Source organism: Canis aureus, chromosome 4 (assembly GCF_053574225.1).
Source record: "Canis aureus isolate CA01 chromosome 4, VMU_Caureus_v.1.0, whole genome shotgun sequence".
Classification (NCBI taxonomy): Eukaryota; Metazoa; Chordata; class Mammalia; order Carnivora; family Canidae; genus Canis; species Canis aureus.
The window spans coordinates 52,177,724-52,189,087 of NC_135614.1; the positions used below are offsets into that span (position 1 = coordinate 52,177,724).

An 11,364-nucleotide genomic window follows, 5' to 3' on the forward strand; every position below is an offset into this window, starting at 1 on the left:
CTGAGAAAAGAAAGTGGGAAAGAAAAATATAAATTGTTTTTTCTCTAAAACTGACTTGACCATGTGGATCTTCAACATCTCAGCTACTTTTCTAAACCATCAAAGGCTACTTGAAGTGGATGGATAGGTCAGCACATAGTTTTTGCTATTCCATGACAGTTAATAAGGCTGACAGAAGTACCAAAGGCAAAGCCATACCCAGATGCATTTTTTCCAGTGAGAGTAAATTGCTGTCCCTTCTGTGATAGAGGGGATCTAACGTAAGTAACCTGCCACTAAGTGCCCATATCAGGGCTCAGTGTTGGTCTCTAGTCTTTGCTGTTGGCAGGTCAGGCACTCAGTAGGTCAGTCTTGGTGAGGGGAAGTCCATCTTGCTGAGTCATTATATAAGCCTCCCTCCTTGCCAGCATGGCCACTCTTGTACATGGACCCACTGAGCAGTCATTAGGATGACTGGAAAAAGAGGCTAATTACTACAAAGTACGTCATCTTGTCCTGATTATTGAGAGCCTCTCTGTCTTAATTCAGGTTCAGCAAGGCCTTTGAGAAGTCCTCAAGCCAAGGCCAGCCACCACAAGAGACCCATGTATACTTTAGTATTCCTGCTATTCTCAATCATTTGCTGGAAACAGCCCATGGGAAGTGTGACCTAGCACAGGTGTGGTGATAAATTTCAGAGTGCAACAGCTGGGGCACATGGTTAATTATGTTCCGTGTAGTTGCATGTCTACAAGGTACATTCTAATGGATGTACTGTGTCCTTTTGGTGAACGTTCGCCTAAAGCACAATAATCTTCAATTCTCTGCCTATTCTGAGAGGTCCATCTATAGCCTCCTCCCACCCCCAGACCCGGTCACGTGTCTTAGAAATCTGTTTTTCCCAAGTCCGGAAGTCATCAAACCATTAGTTACTGCCCTTGAATACTAGCATTTAGATCCATACTTGTGGATAGTGCTAGTTCAGAAATAGCAGACAACCACTTGTACTGCTCAGGATTCTCCTTAGGAAGATTTCCCTTTCATTAAGATCTTTCAAAGACGTACTTGACTGAGGTTGTAATGTTGCAGCAGATTTTGTGGCTCCCAGCTGGTACTAACTGGTACTATTAGGCAAAATAAACTGTAAACCAGATCTAAATTTCTTGTTAGTCAGCTGGTCATAAGTAACTTCTCGTGCAGCCAAAGTTAAAGACTGAGAAAAAGGAAGCCTTGTAATGGGAGTAGGTGTCAAAGGAATTGAATCACCTACTCAGGCAACTTGCTTTTGTGTTCTACACCTGCTTGATCTCTCTCCCTCGTATACCGCTTCCATTTGATGATAGGCTGCTGCTGTGCACATTCTAGTTTATGACTTACTGAATCACACAGCACCCAGTGCCATAGAGCTCTTTCTCAAAAGGAAAATCAGTTATCTTCAAAAGAGGGTATGGATTTGCTCCCAAGCCCTAGAGGTATATGCTTTGATCCTCCTATTGGCATTTGCCAAAGGCTCCATACAGAATCCTTAGTTGCCACATTTAATGTCTTCAAATCGTTGGTCTTAAATTTCAAGTGGCAGAGTAGCTGGCCCTACACTATGGACTTGCTACAGAGCCTTTTCCACTCCACTCAAAACTGGCAGTGTTATGGCAAATGAGTCAGAGCGATACACTCAAATGTGGTACGTGTTGCCTCCAAAAGCCAAAAAGACGCACCAAGCATCAAGCCTCTATTGCAGTGGTAGGTGATACAAGGTACAGCAACTTATATTTCACCTGGAAAGAACTATTGCAGCATGCTCCAGGCCATTAGCACATCAGAAATTTCGTCAAGGTGCATGAGTCCCTGGATTTTTATTGGGTTTATCTTCCACTCTCTGATCTCACATGCCTTTTACTAAAGCATCTGAAGTGCTGGCTACTATCTTCATATCAGATCCAATCTGCACGTCATCAGTGAAGTGGACCAGGGTGATGTACTGTGAAATGTCAAGATGATCACAATCTCTGCAGATTATACTATGACAGCCCTACTGGAAGACTATAAAGGTGGTCTCAGCTCTGCAAGGTAAAAATGGGCTGCTTCTAGTGGTCATTGCAAATTGTAATAGAGAGAGAGGTTAAAAGCATTTGTCAGATCACTAATGGTACATGAAGTGCCAAGGGTTATGTTGATTTTCTCTTATAAAGATAGCACATCTGGAATAGCAGCTGGAATTGGAGTCATCACCTGTTTAAGTTTACAGTAATCTGTAGTAATTCTAAGATCCATCCACCTTTGGCACAGGACAAACAGGTAAATTTAAGTTGAGATGTGACAGATACCAAGCCTAGGATGGTGGCCCTACTCTGAAATTTCCTCTAGGGATGTGCTATTGCTCCTGGCTCCGTAAAGAGGGGACCATCTAGAGACTTCTACTTGGCCCTTTTTACAACAAGAATCACGGATCAGTGAGGAAATTTGGTTCTGTCAAGAATTAAGTATGTCTAATGCAATTACACATTCAAGAACTAGAGATATAACCCTGGGTTTACAGACCTACAAGGCTCTCTGTAATTTTAACTTGGGCCAATATTCCATTCATTACCTGACCACCATTAGCCCCCACTTTAACTGGTGGACCACAGTAGTGTTTTAGGGTCCCAGAAATTAAATTACTGCCAGTCAGGTCCAGTGCTTATTAACCCTAAAAGATCTGAGGTTTTTTTTTTTTTTTTTTTTTTGCAGGATACAGTCACCCTTTTAAAGACTGCAGGCCTCTGGGGAAGTGTTGAAAGAAGGTTTATAGAATATACTGTGGCTGTGTCATGGAGTCCTTAAGAGAACTCAGCATGTCCTTCAGTCAAGGGGCTCTAGGTATGATAGCTGGCTTAGATCTGGAAACTGGAGAAGAGGCTATGACTCTTTCTGTGGTAACTTTAGTCAGACTTCTGATAACCAGACCTAGAGTTTTTCCTATTGTGTAGATCAAGTAATATTTAGTAGATTTACCATCTATTTCATTCCTAGATTCACTGTACCAACAAGCTACTGTATTAGAATTTTCCAAAGAAACAGAACCAATAGCATTTGTGTGTATATGTACACAGGAAGAGATTTATTATAAGAAACTGGCTCTCATAATTATGGAAGTTTGGCAAATCCGAAATCTGCAGAGTAGGCCAGACAGGCAGGAAAGCAGATCCAGTCTGAAGACAGTCTGCTGGAGATTCCTCTCTTGCTTGGGAAACTTAGTCTTTTGATTCTATTCAGGCCGTCAGCTAATTGGATGAGGCCCACTCACATTTTGAAGAGCAGTCAGCTTTACTCAAAGTCCACCAATTTGAATGTTAATCTCATCCAAAAATACCATTGCAGAAACACCCAGAATAATGTTTACCTAAATATCTGGACACCCATTGACCCAGCCTAACTGACACATAAACGTAATCATCAACAGCTACTATCAATGATGCCTCGGGGTCAAAACATTTTGATGACCATTTTGTCCCTGCTGTGTATTATGTTAAACACATCCCCCTTATTTCTAGTGACTAAACACTACCACTTGGCCTCTACGGCTCTAGGATCCCTTCAATCCAGATGAAATTAATGAACAGTATTAAACTGGTGACAACATCTTCTACCATCATACTGACTAAAAGAGAACCACCACAATATTTCAGAATATTGATGATCTCCTCAATGTCTCGCTCCATACCTTAGTGACGGAGTATCTACTGGGTCCTCTTGAACCACGTAGTAGTGGGCAGTAGTGGGTGAGGGAAGTTTGAAAGTCACATATAATATGTTCATTCCAACATTTCCCTCTCCCTAAATCTTTTAATTCCTTTCTTTACATTATGACAGAGAAATTCTGGGATCTCCAACTCATTATTATATGTAGGTCACTGTTGTGTCCAAATAAACATTCTTAATACAGGTTAACACATCAAAGAGAGAATCCCTGATAAGTACATCCATATCAGTAAATTTGGCCTTTCATATTCTGCCTTCTTTGGTCTAGTGTTCTTAGATTCCCATTCCACACATATTTACCAGTTTTCTGCCTATGTAAATTAGAAAAATCTGGCAGTTATTTTGGATCATAAAATCTTCCTTTCAGGATCAGACTCTGAACTTGTTTCCTTGTAATATGCTGTATCTGCCCCTAGTTTTGGGTCTAGTTATGGGTCTAGTGGCAACAAGGGGTAGTAGAGTAGATGTTGAAGAGTAAGTAAAGGTGTGTCCTTGAAAGGCATCTGCTTCAGGTGAGGTTAATGCAAGGACTTCAAGCACGGGAAGCCTAATCTCAGTCATGGAGAGTGAAGGCAAGGAAGGCTCAAAGTGACTTAGGGGTAAGATTTTCAGCTTCATCCAACCCCATGCCAATGTCTTCATTCCAAGTCTTAGAATTAGTACTCACTTCGGCAGCACATATACTAAAATTGGAGCGATACGGAGAAGATTAGCATGGCCCCTGTGCAAGGATGACACGCAAATCCAAGTCTTAGAATTAGACACTGTCCCAATCCTCATCCCAACTTGCACTGAGAGACATAGTCTATGAATCCAATTTACATTTAAATTCTGCAACCCTCACAATTAAATCCTGGGTCTGAATTTGCAGCTACAAGAGATTTGAGATACTTTCAGGACTGCCATAGAATTCCCCTAATCAGGACTTGAGCTAAGACTTTACAGAGCTGAGTGTGACATTTTCCTTCTGTAAGCACTCCAGTGCTCTCAGAGGAAGGCATCCCCCCCCACAGTCCTCCTAGTCATCATTATTCCCAGCAGCCATTTGATCTCCAGAGGCATCTGTTTCAAGGAAGCTCTTCATCACAATAATCTACAGCCAGTAATTTGATTAATCACTGCCACTCCGTGCCATTGGTTACCAGCATCCTATTTTCATGACAAGATGTTCAATAGTGCATTCAGGTCTAGAGACAAATCCAAATACCTGAAAAAAATTCCATCTCTGAGGGTCTGTTTCCTGAGATTTCTGGTACCAATTTCTGTATCAGTCAAGATTCAGTCAGGAGACACAAACTCTACCAATTACTTTCACAGACAGAATTTAATATAAAGAATTGTTCAGGGATCCCTGGGTGGTGCAGCGGTTTGGCGCCTGCATTTGGCCCAGGGCGCGATCCCGGAGACCCGGAATCGAATCCCACATCAGGCTCCCGGTGCATGGAGCCTGCTTCTCCCTCCGCCTGTGTCTCTGCCTCTCTCTCTCTCTTTCTCTCTCTGTGACTATCATAAATAAAAAAAATAAAAAAAAAAAAGAATTGTTCATCAGGAATTAGAAAACTAGAAAGGCAAAATGAATAATGTAGTAAATACAGAAAGCAGTTACATAATGGCTCAGAGAAAGGGTCCCATGGAGCTGGGACAGAGAAGGCTTCTGCGGGCTGATAGCGGTGTGTCTGAAGAAGCAAATGAGGCTGGTTCTGAGATTGTGGAAAAAATGCAAACTTGAACCACCGGCTCCGGAAGGAAATAATTCTATCATTGCCAGGGTGAGGAACTGTTGTCGGAGTGACACAGGACAGTGACAGGAAGCAAAAGAGAAAGGAGCAAGTTCCTTGCGACTCTAGACTTCCAGTCTCTCTCTCTCTCTCTCTCTCTTTAGTGCCCCCTATTGGCTGACTAACAGAAGATCAGCTGGCAAAGGAGAATGATTTGCAAAGTCCCAGCCTTGACACGGAGCCAAGTTCAAAGCTAAGAGACCTTATAGCTTAATAACCCTGGAGGGGGACCCCTGGCTGGCTCAGCCGTTTAGTGCCTGCCTTCGGCCCAAGGTGTGATCCTGGAGTCCCTGGATCGAGTCCCTGGATCGAGTCCCGGGATCGAGTCCCACATGGGGCTCCCTGCATGGAGCCTGCTTCTCCCTCTGCCTGTGTCTCTGCCTCTCTCTGTGTCTCTCACGAATAAATTAAAAATAAAAACCAAAACAACAGTGTGTATGTTCTGAGCCATTCCAAAGTGAGTTCCCAACATCATGTTTCTTTGCCCCTGCGTACTTGAGCGTACTCTCAACAATAACTCCCTAATACTGTCTAATACTCAAATCATATTCAAAGCTCCTCCAATTGCTCCCAATATCTTTTTAATTCTTTGAAACACCTTTTGATTTTTTTATGACGTTAACATTTTGAAGGCTGCCCCACTCTCTGAGTTGGTTGTTTTCTCTTATATGATTTAACTAGTTTCTCTGTTTTCTATTTTCTGCTAACCAGAGGTTAGGTGTGTGTACATGTAACTTTTTCTTCACAAGCAGTAGCACATATAATAACTTTATTATAGCAATCATAAATTAACTGGATGAGACATGTAGAGATAAGTGTCTTCTGAGTGTTATTTAAAAGAAACCTGTAGAAGCCTTTTGAAATACAAGATTTAGAGAAATTATTCTCCACTGCATAACAGCTGATAGATAAAAAATTTCTTTCTAGCCACTAGCTAAATTTCATGTATGCAGTCTAATCATGCATCGTTTCCTCAAGCTGGGATTTCTGCTTTTCTTTCTATCCAAAAGGAAGGGATAGACTCTTTATTTCTCAAAGTCCCTCCCCAAATTATGCTGGCAAAATGTGACAAGGCCTTGGTTTCTTTTTCTTTCTTTCTTTCTTTCTTTCTTTCTTTCTTTCTTTCTTTCTTTCTTTCTCTCTCTCTCTCTCTCTCTTTCTTTCCTTCCTTCCTTCCTTCCTTCCTTCCTTCCTTCCTTCCTTCCTCTCTCTCTCTCTCTCTCTCTCTCTCTGTCTCTGTCTCTGTCTCTGTCTCTTGCTTTAGGCTTTGGTCTCTATACTCATTCCTATGCTGTTCCCTCAAAGATTGATTCTACAAAGCAGAAGCCTTAGACTTTCTTAGCAGGGCATTTTCCTCAAACCAAATGTCTCTCCATTTCTGAGACTTGAGAAACATCATCAAGAGTTTTTTGCATTAAATTATAAAATGTCTTTCCAACTGAGGCCCTTCAAGTTACATCTGGAAAGTGGCTGGATCTTTTCTGGGTCATTTCCTGTTGAATATAAGTAGTATCTATTTTGGTCTGACTTCATTTGTGTTGAGACTCTGGCTGGCTCAAGGCTTTAACTCTACTGAAACCTTAGGCCAAAGGAGCCTCTCCAAACTCTCTGGTTATTCTTTTCCTTCCTGTGAAGACTGCTGTGCTTATGGAAGCCCTCAGCGACCGAACGTGGCCCAGTAGAAGAACCTATGACTGGATGAGAGCTGAGCTCTTGTGGCAACTCTGGCTCCAACTCACTGTGTAACCTTGGGAAGATGGCCTGCTTCTCTGCCCCCGTTCCTTCAGCTGTATAATGGGAGAAATAATTGTCCCAAAACTTGGAAGATTTAAACAGACTGAAATGTTTGTTTTGGTTTTTTTTTTTTTTTTTTTTTTTTAGAGATTTTATCCACTTATCTATTCATGAGAGACACAGTAAGAGAGAGGCAGAGACATAGGCCGAGGGAGAAGCAGGCTCCCTGCGAGGAGCTGGATGCAGACTCCATCCCAGGACCCCCAGGATCACGACCCCAAGCCAAATGCTCAACCACTGAGCCACCCAGGTGCCCTTGTTTTTGTTTTTTAAAGAAAGTATATAGCTGTAGGGGAAGGGTTACTAGTTTTAACTCTTCTCAGCTCTCTGCCACATCCCCAGATCCAACTCATCCAAAGGAAGAATTTCCAAGAACTGTAACACAGTATATATTCTTTTTTTTTAATTTTTTTTATTTATTTATGATAGTCACACAGAGAGAGAGAGAGAGGCAGAGACACAGGCAGAGAGAGAAGCAGGCTCCATGCACCGGGAGCCCGACGTGGGATTCGATCCCGGGTCTCCAGGATCGCGCCCTGGGCCAAAAGCAGGCGCCAAACCGCTGCGCCACCCAGGGATCCCCACAGTATATATTCTTAATTTTTTTTTAATTTTATTGAGGGGAGAAGTATAGAATAAATACTAGATTCCCATGGTTTAAAAGACAAATTGTCACCTACAATGAATGATAAACCTTCCTTTTACCACTGTTTTCCAGTTCCCTTCTGCAGAGACAACTTCTTGAGTCACAATATTTTGTATATCTTTCTTAAGATAGATGCTGCTCAAACATTCACGTGTGTTTGTGTTTGTTTCCTCACTTCTTTTTAACTTGGATGATAGCAAACTATACACACTGTTCCACTCCTTATTGTTCTCACTAAACAAAGTATCTTGCAGATAATTCCATAGTAGTACACAGAGTTCTGCCTCTATGTATGTATGTGTGTATGTATAATGATTTAATTAGTTCCTTATGGCTAGCCATTTAGATTGTTTCCAGTCTTTTATTAGTTCAAACATGGTTGAAATGAATATCTTTATGCACACTTCCAGAATAACTTATGAAATAGCTGTGTTGAAAACAAACAGTGTATTTTCAATTTTTATACACCTGCAAGCTTTTCTTGCAGTTCAGGTATGATATTGTTTGATTCTAAATGGCATAATACACAGGGAAGCCAACACTCACTCCAACACTGTGGCCTTTCTATGGAATGGAAGCAAGTCCTCTCTTTCAGCAGCTGTCTCCTTAGTGCTGCCACATTAGTGAGACCTCATCTGGAGTGATCTCACCCTGCAGAACTTTGCAGCCCCAAAGCCCCTTGTTGAGAGTAAGCATTGACAATGGGGCCTTGGCCATTAGGTATTTGAAATGATTCAACATTCATTTTAAACCCTCCTTTGTACCAAAATTGGAGAAAAGAAAGGGTTGAAAAAGGGCAAAGAGGAAGGCCAGGAAAGCCTACATTTTAATCACAAATGGAAGTCAAAAGATTGTGGACTTTCTCTGTCATGACTTCACAACTAACTACCAAGTCACTGAAGGTCTCTGTCTCTTTTTCCCCATGTGCGAAATGAAGATCACAGACAAATCATTCCTCAGGACATCTCCTTCTTTGGAGATTCAGATGCAGTGTAGGTCAGGGGCACTTGTCCTCCCAACCTCAACATATTCAAAAAGCAAGAGATGTCACAAATGAGTACACGACTAATATCCAAGTGGGCAGTACAGTTGAGATGGCAATCAGACAGTTCTGTGCTGGCAAACAGGCTGGAGGCTCTGTTGGGGGAAGAGAGTCTTGATCTGTAGCATTTGATGATTTCTGTAGTGTAATTATTCCCACTATGACGCAAATATGATATCATTTGACTTAGAATTGGAAAGAGAAGCACAGAACTGGCTGCTATCTCCACTAGAGATAGAAAACCACTATCTATCTCCACTAGAAAACCACTAGTTAGGAATTCAAGGAAAGCATTTTCTTCAGACTGTTCTGTGTTGAGAGACCCTTCATGAAAGAGGAGAAATTTGAAGTAGGCATTGAACGATAATGCTTGTAGGACTCTTTCCATGGTAACTGACAGGAACAACTCACGCTGGCTTGAAGAAAGAGAAAGAATGTGAGAGCGTGAATGCTGTACCACATTCTGCAGTATCTGCACAAAGCTTTCCAATAGTGTATCCAGAGCACTCCCTTTCCCACCTTTCAGCTCTTCTTGCATTTGCTTCTATCTGTATATTGATGTCACTGACTCCTCCCGCAAGCAGGCTCTCTCCAAATGGCAGGAAAAAATGGCTAGTGCAGCCCAGGGCCATAGCTTTACAGTTAACAATTCAGAAGAAAAGCAATGCCATGGTGTGGAAATCACATGGAAATGTTTTGATGATCTCTGCTTGGATCTCATGTCTACCATTTGGGTTCCTAACTGGGCACAAAAGGAAGGGGCACCTGGTCCTCATGCCCCTGCTCCCGCAGCCAGAGGGCAGGCAGAGCACTAAGATGGACCACTTCTTCCCTAGCACCCAATACACATGAGAGTCACCAAATGGAATTCCCTAATGGGTAGAGGGATAATAGGCAGATAAAAGCTATGGATTTCTAGTAGACATATGAGTAGGGCAAAAGAGTGGTTAGTTAGAGGGAACTGCCTAAGTGAAGGTGCAGACACACCAAAGTTGAAGGTGAAGTTGGGAACCATCAAGAGTACTCCGACCAAAGCAGGGCTACCCACAGGGCAGTGGTTCTTAGTGGAGGGCGATTTTGCGCACCTTGGGACATGTGGCAGTGTCTGGAGATGTTTTTGGTTGTCACAGCTGGAAGCGGAGGGGTTGCTGCTATCATCCAGCAAATAAAGGCCAAAGATTCTGCTAGCCATCCTACAGTGCACAGGACTGTCCCCCCGAGTGAAGACATATCTAGTCGCAAGTGTCAATAGTGCAGAGTTTGAGAAATTCTGACACAAGAAAAGGTTGCTTATAGGATTGGAATGGGGTTGAGGTGAAATGGAAAGAGGAAAGAAAGGCGGCCCTCTGGATGTCCTCTGCTATTCAACTCACACTCGTGTCCCACCCCATCTCTGGCACTCACAGCACTTGTAGCTCACAGCACAACATATCAGTTAGGGTTCATGGGAAGGTGCAAAACCATCTAGCTATTTTAAGAAAACATGGATTAATAAAGAGAATCAAGTGAATTCAGAATCCTTACAGAGTAAGTTCTGGCCTGGCCTGGTCCTCCAAGAATGATTCCCAGAACACCACACAGTACTGAGTCCCCCAGGGAACTAATACTATTTCTGCCACAGTCTGGAAGCTGGAGTTTGGGAAGTCACCGGCCCAGTCTCTGGCTACAGGAATATACAATTTTAGGTGTAGTCTGGGACCAGGGTTACCGCCCAAACTCTAGAACCATATTGCCCCTTCTAGGTCACCACCAGCACCATGGATCCCTCGGTTGCTGCCTCCTCTCCACCTAACTCAGTTGTTTTTCCTAACTCAGTGTTGAATTCAGGTTTGCACTATCACACAGGACTGGCTAAACCTAAATTACAATAGGAACCCCAACAGCAAGGAGTTTGGGAAATGGGTTTTTAGCTTTTCAGCCTCTATAGTACAAGAAGACACATCAAGAAAGGATTGGGCAGATGTGGATCAAGCCAATCAAGCCACCTCTGGCACATGGCTGCCCCTGCTGGATTTTAAGCTCCCTATGGCTATAAATGTCACAATGTCATTCGTCTTCTCAATATGCTGAGCATGGTCTCTAGACATGAATGGCATTGTTAAATGAATTGACCTGAATCAAACAAATGAGGAAATCCTCCTCATTCCGTACACTTTGTATGTTTCCTATAGGACTTACTGCATTATGCCTCTTAGACCAATTTGTGTTCTCATTCATTTTCCGTGTAGACCAGAAGTTCACCTGCTAGTCCTCATATTGGTAATAGGTAACAAATGTTTGTGGACGGAATTAAAGAAAGAAACAAACTAGAGCGAGGAAATTCTGAGCCCCATTCTGTCTTGAAGCAGCTCCTGCAGCTCCTAGAACAGCCACTCACGAGTATTTGG

The 11,364-nt window shown here is 42.5% G+C and overlaps 1 long non-coding RNA gene and 1 other non-coding gene across 2 annotated transcripts; both read left to right on the top strand.

Annotated features, from left to right (window-relative positions):
- Positions 1–38: 38 nt before the first annotated feature.
- On the top strand, positions 39–5,892 carry LOC144311886 (uncharacterized). Its single transcript, XR_013377374.1, has 3 exons — positions 39–2,046; positions 2,707–2,835; positions 5,600–5,892. It is a non-coding gene; the product is annotated as an uncharacterized LOC144311886 (long non-coding RNA).
- LOC144313155 (U6 spliceosomal RNA) lies at positions 4,377–4,483 on the top strand. The gene has a single exon (XR_013378883.1). It is a non-coding gene; the product is annotated as a U6 spliceosomal RNA (small nuclear RNA).
- Positions 5,893–11,364: the final 5,472 nt, after the last annotated feature.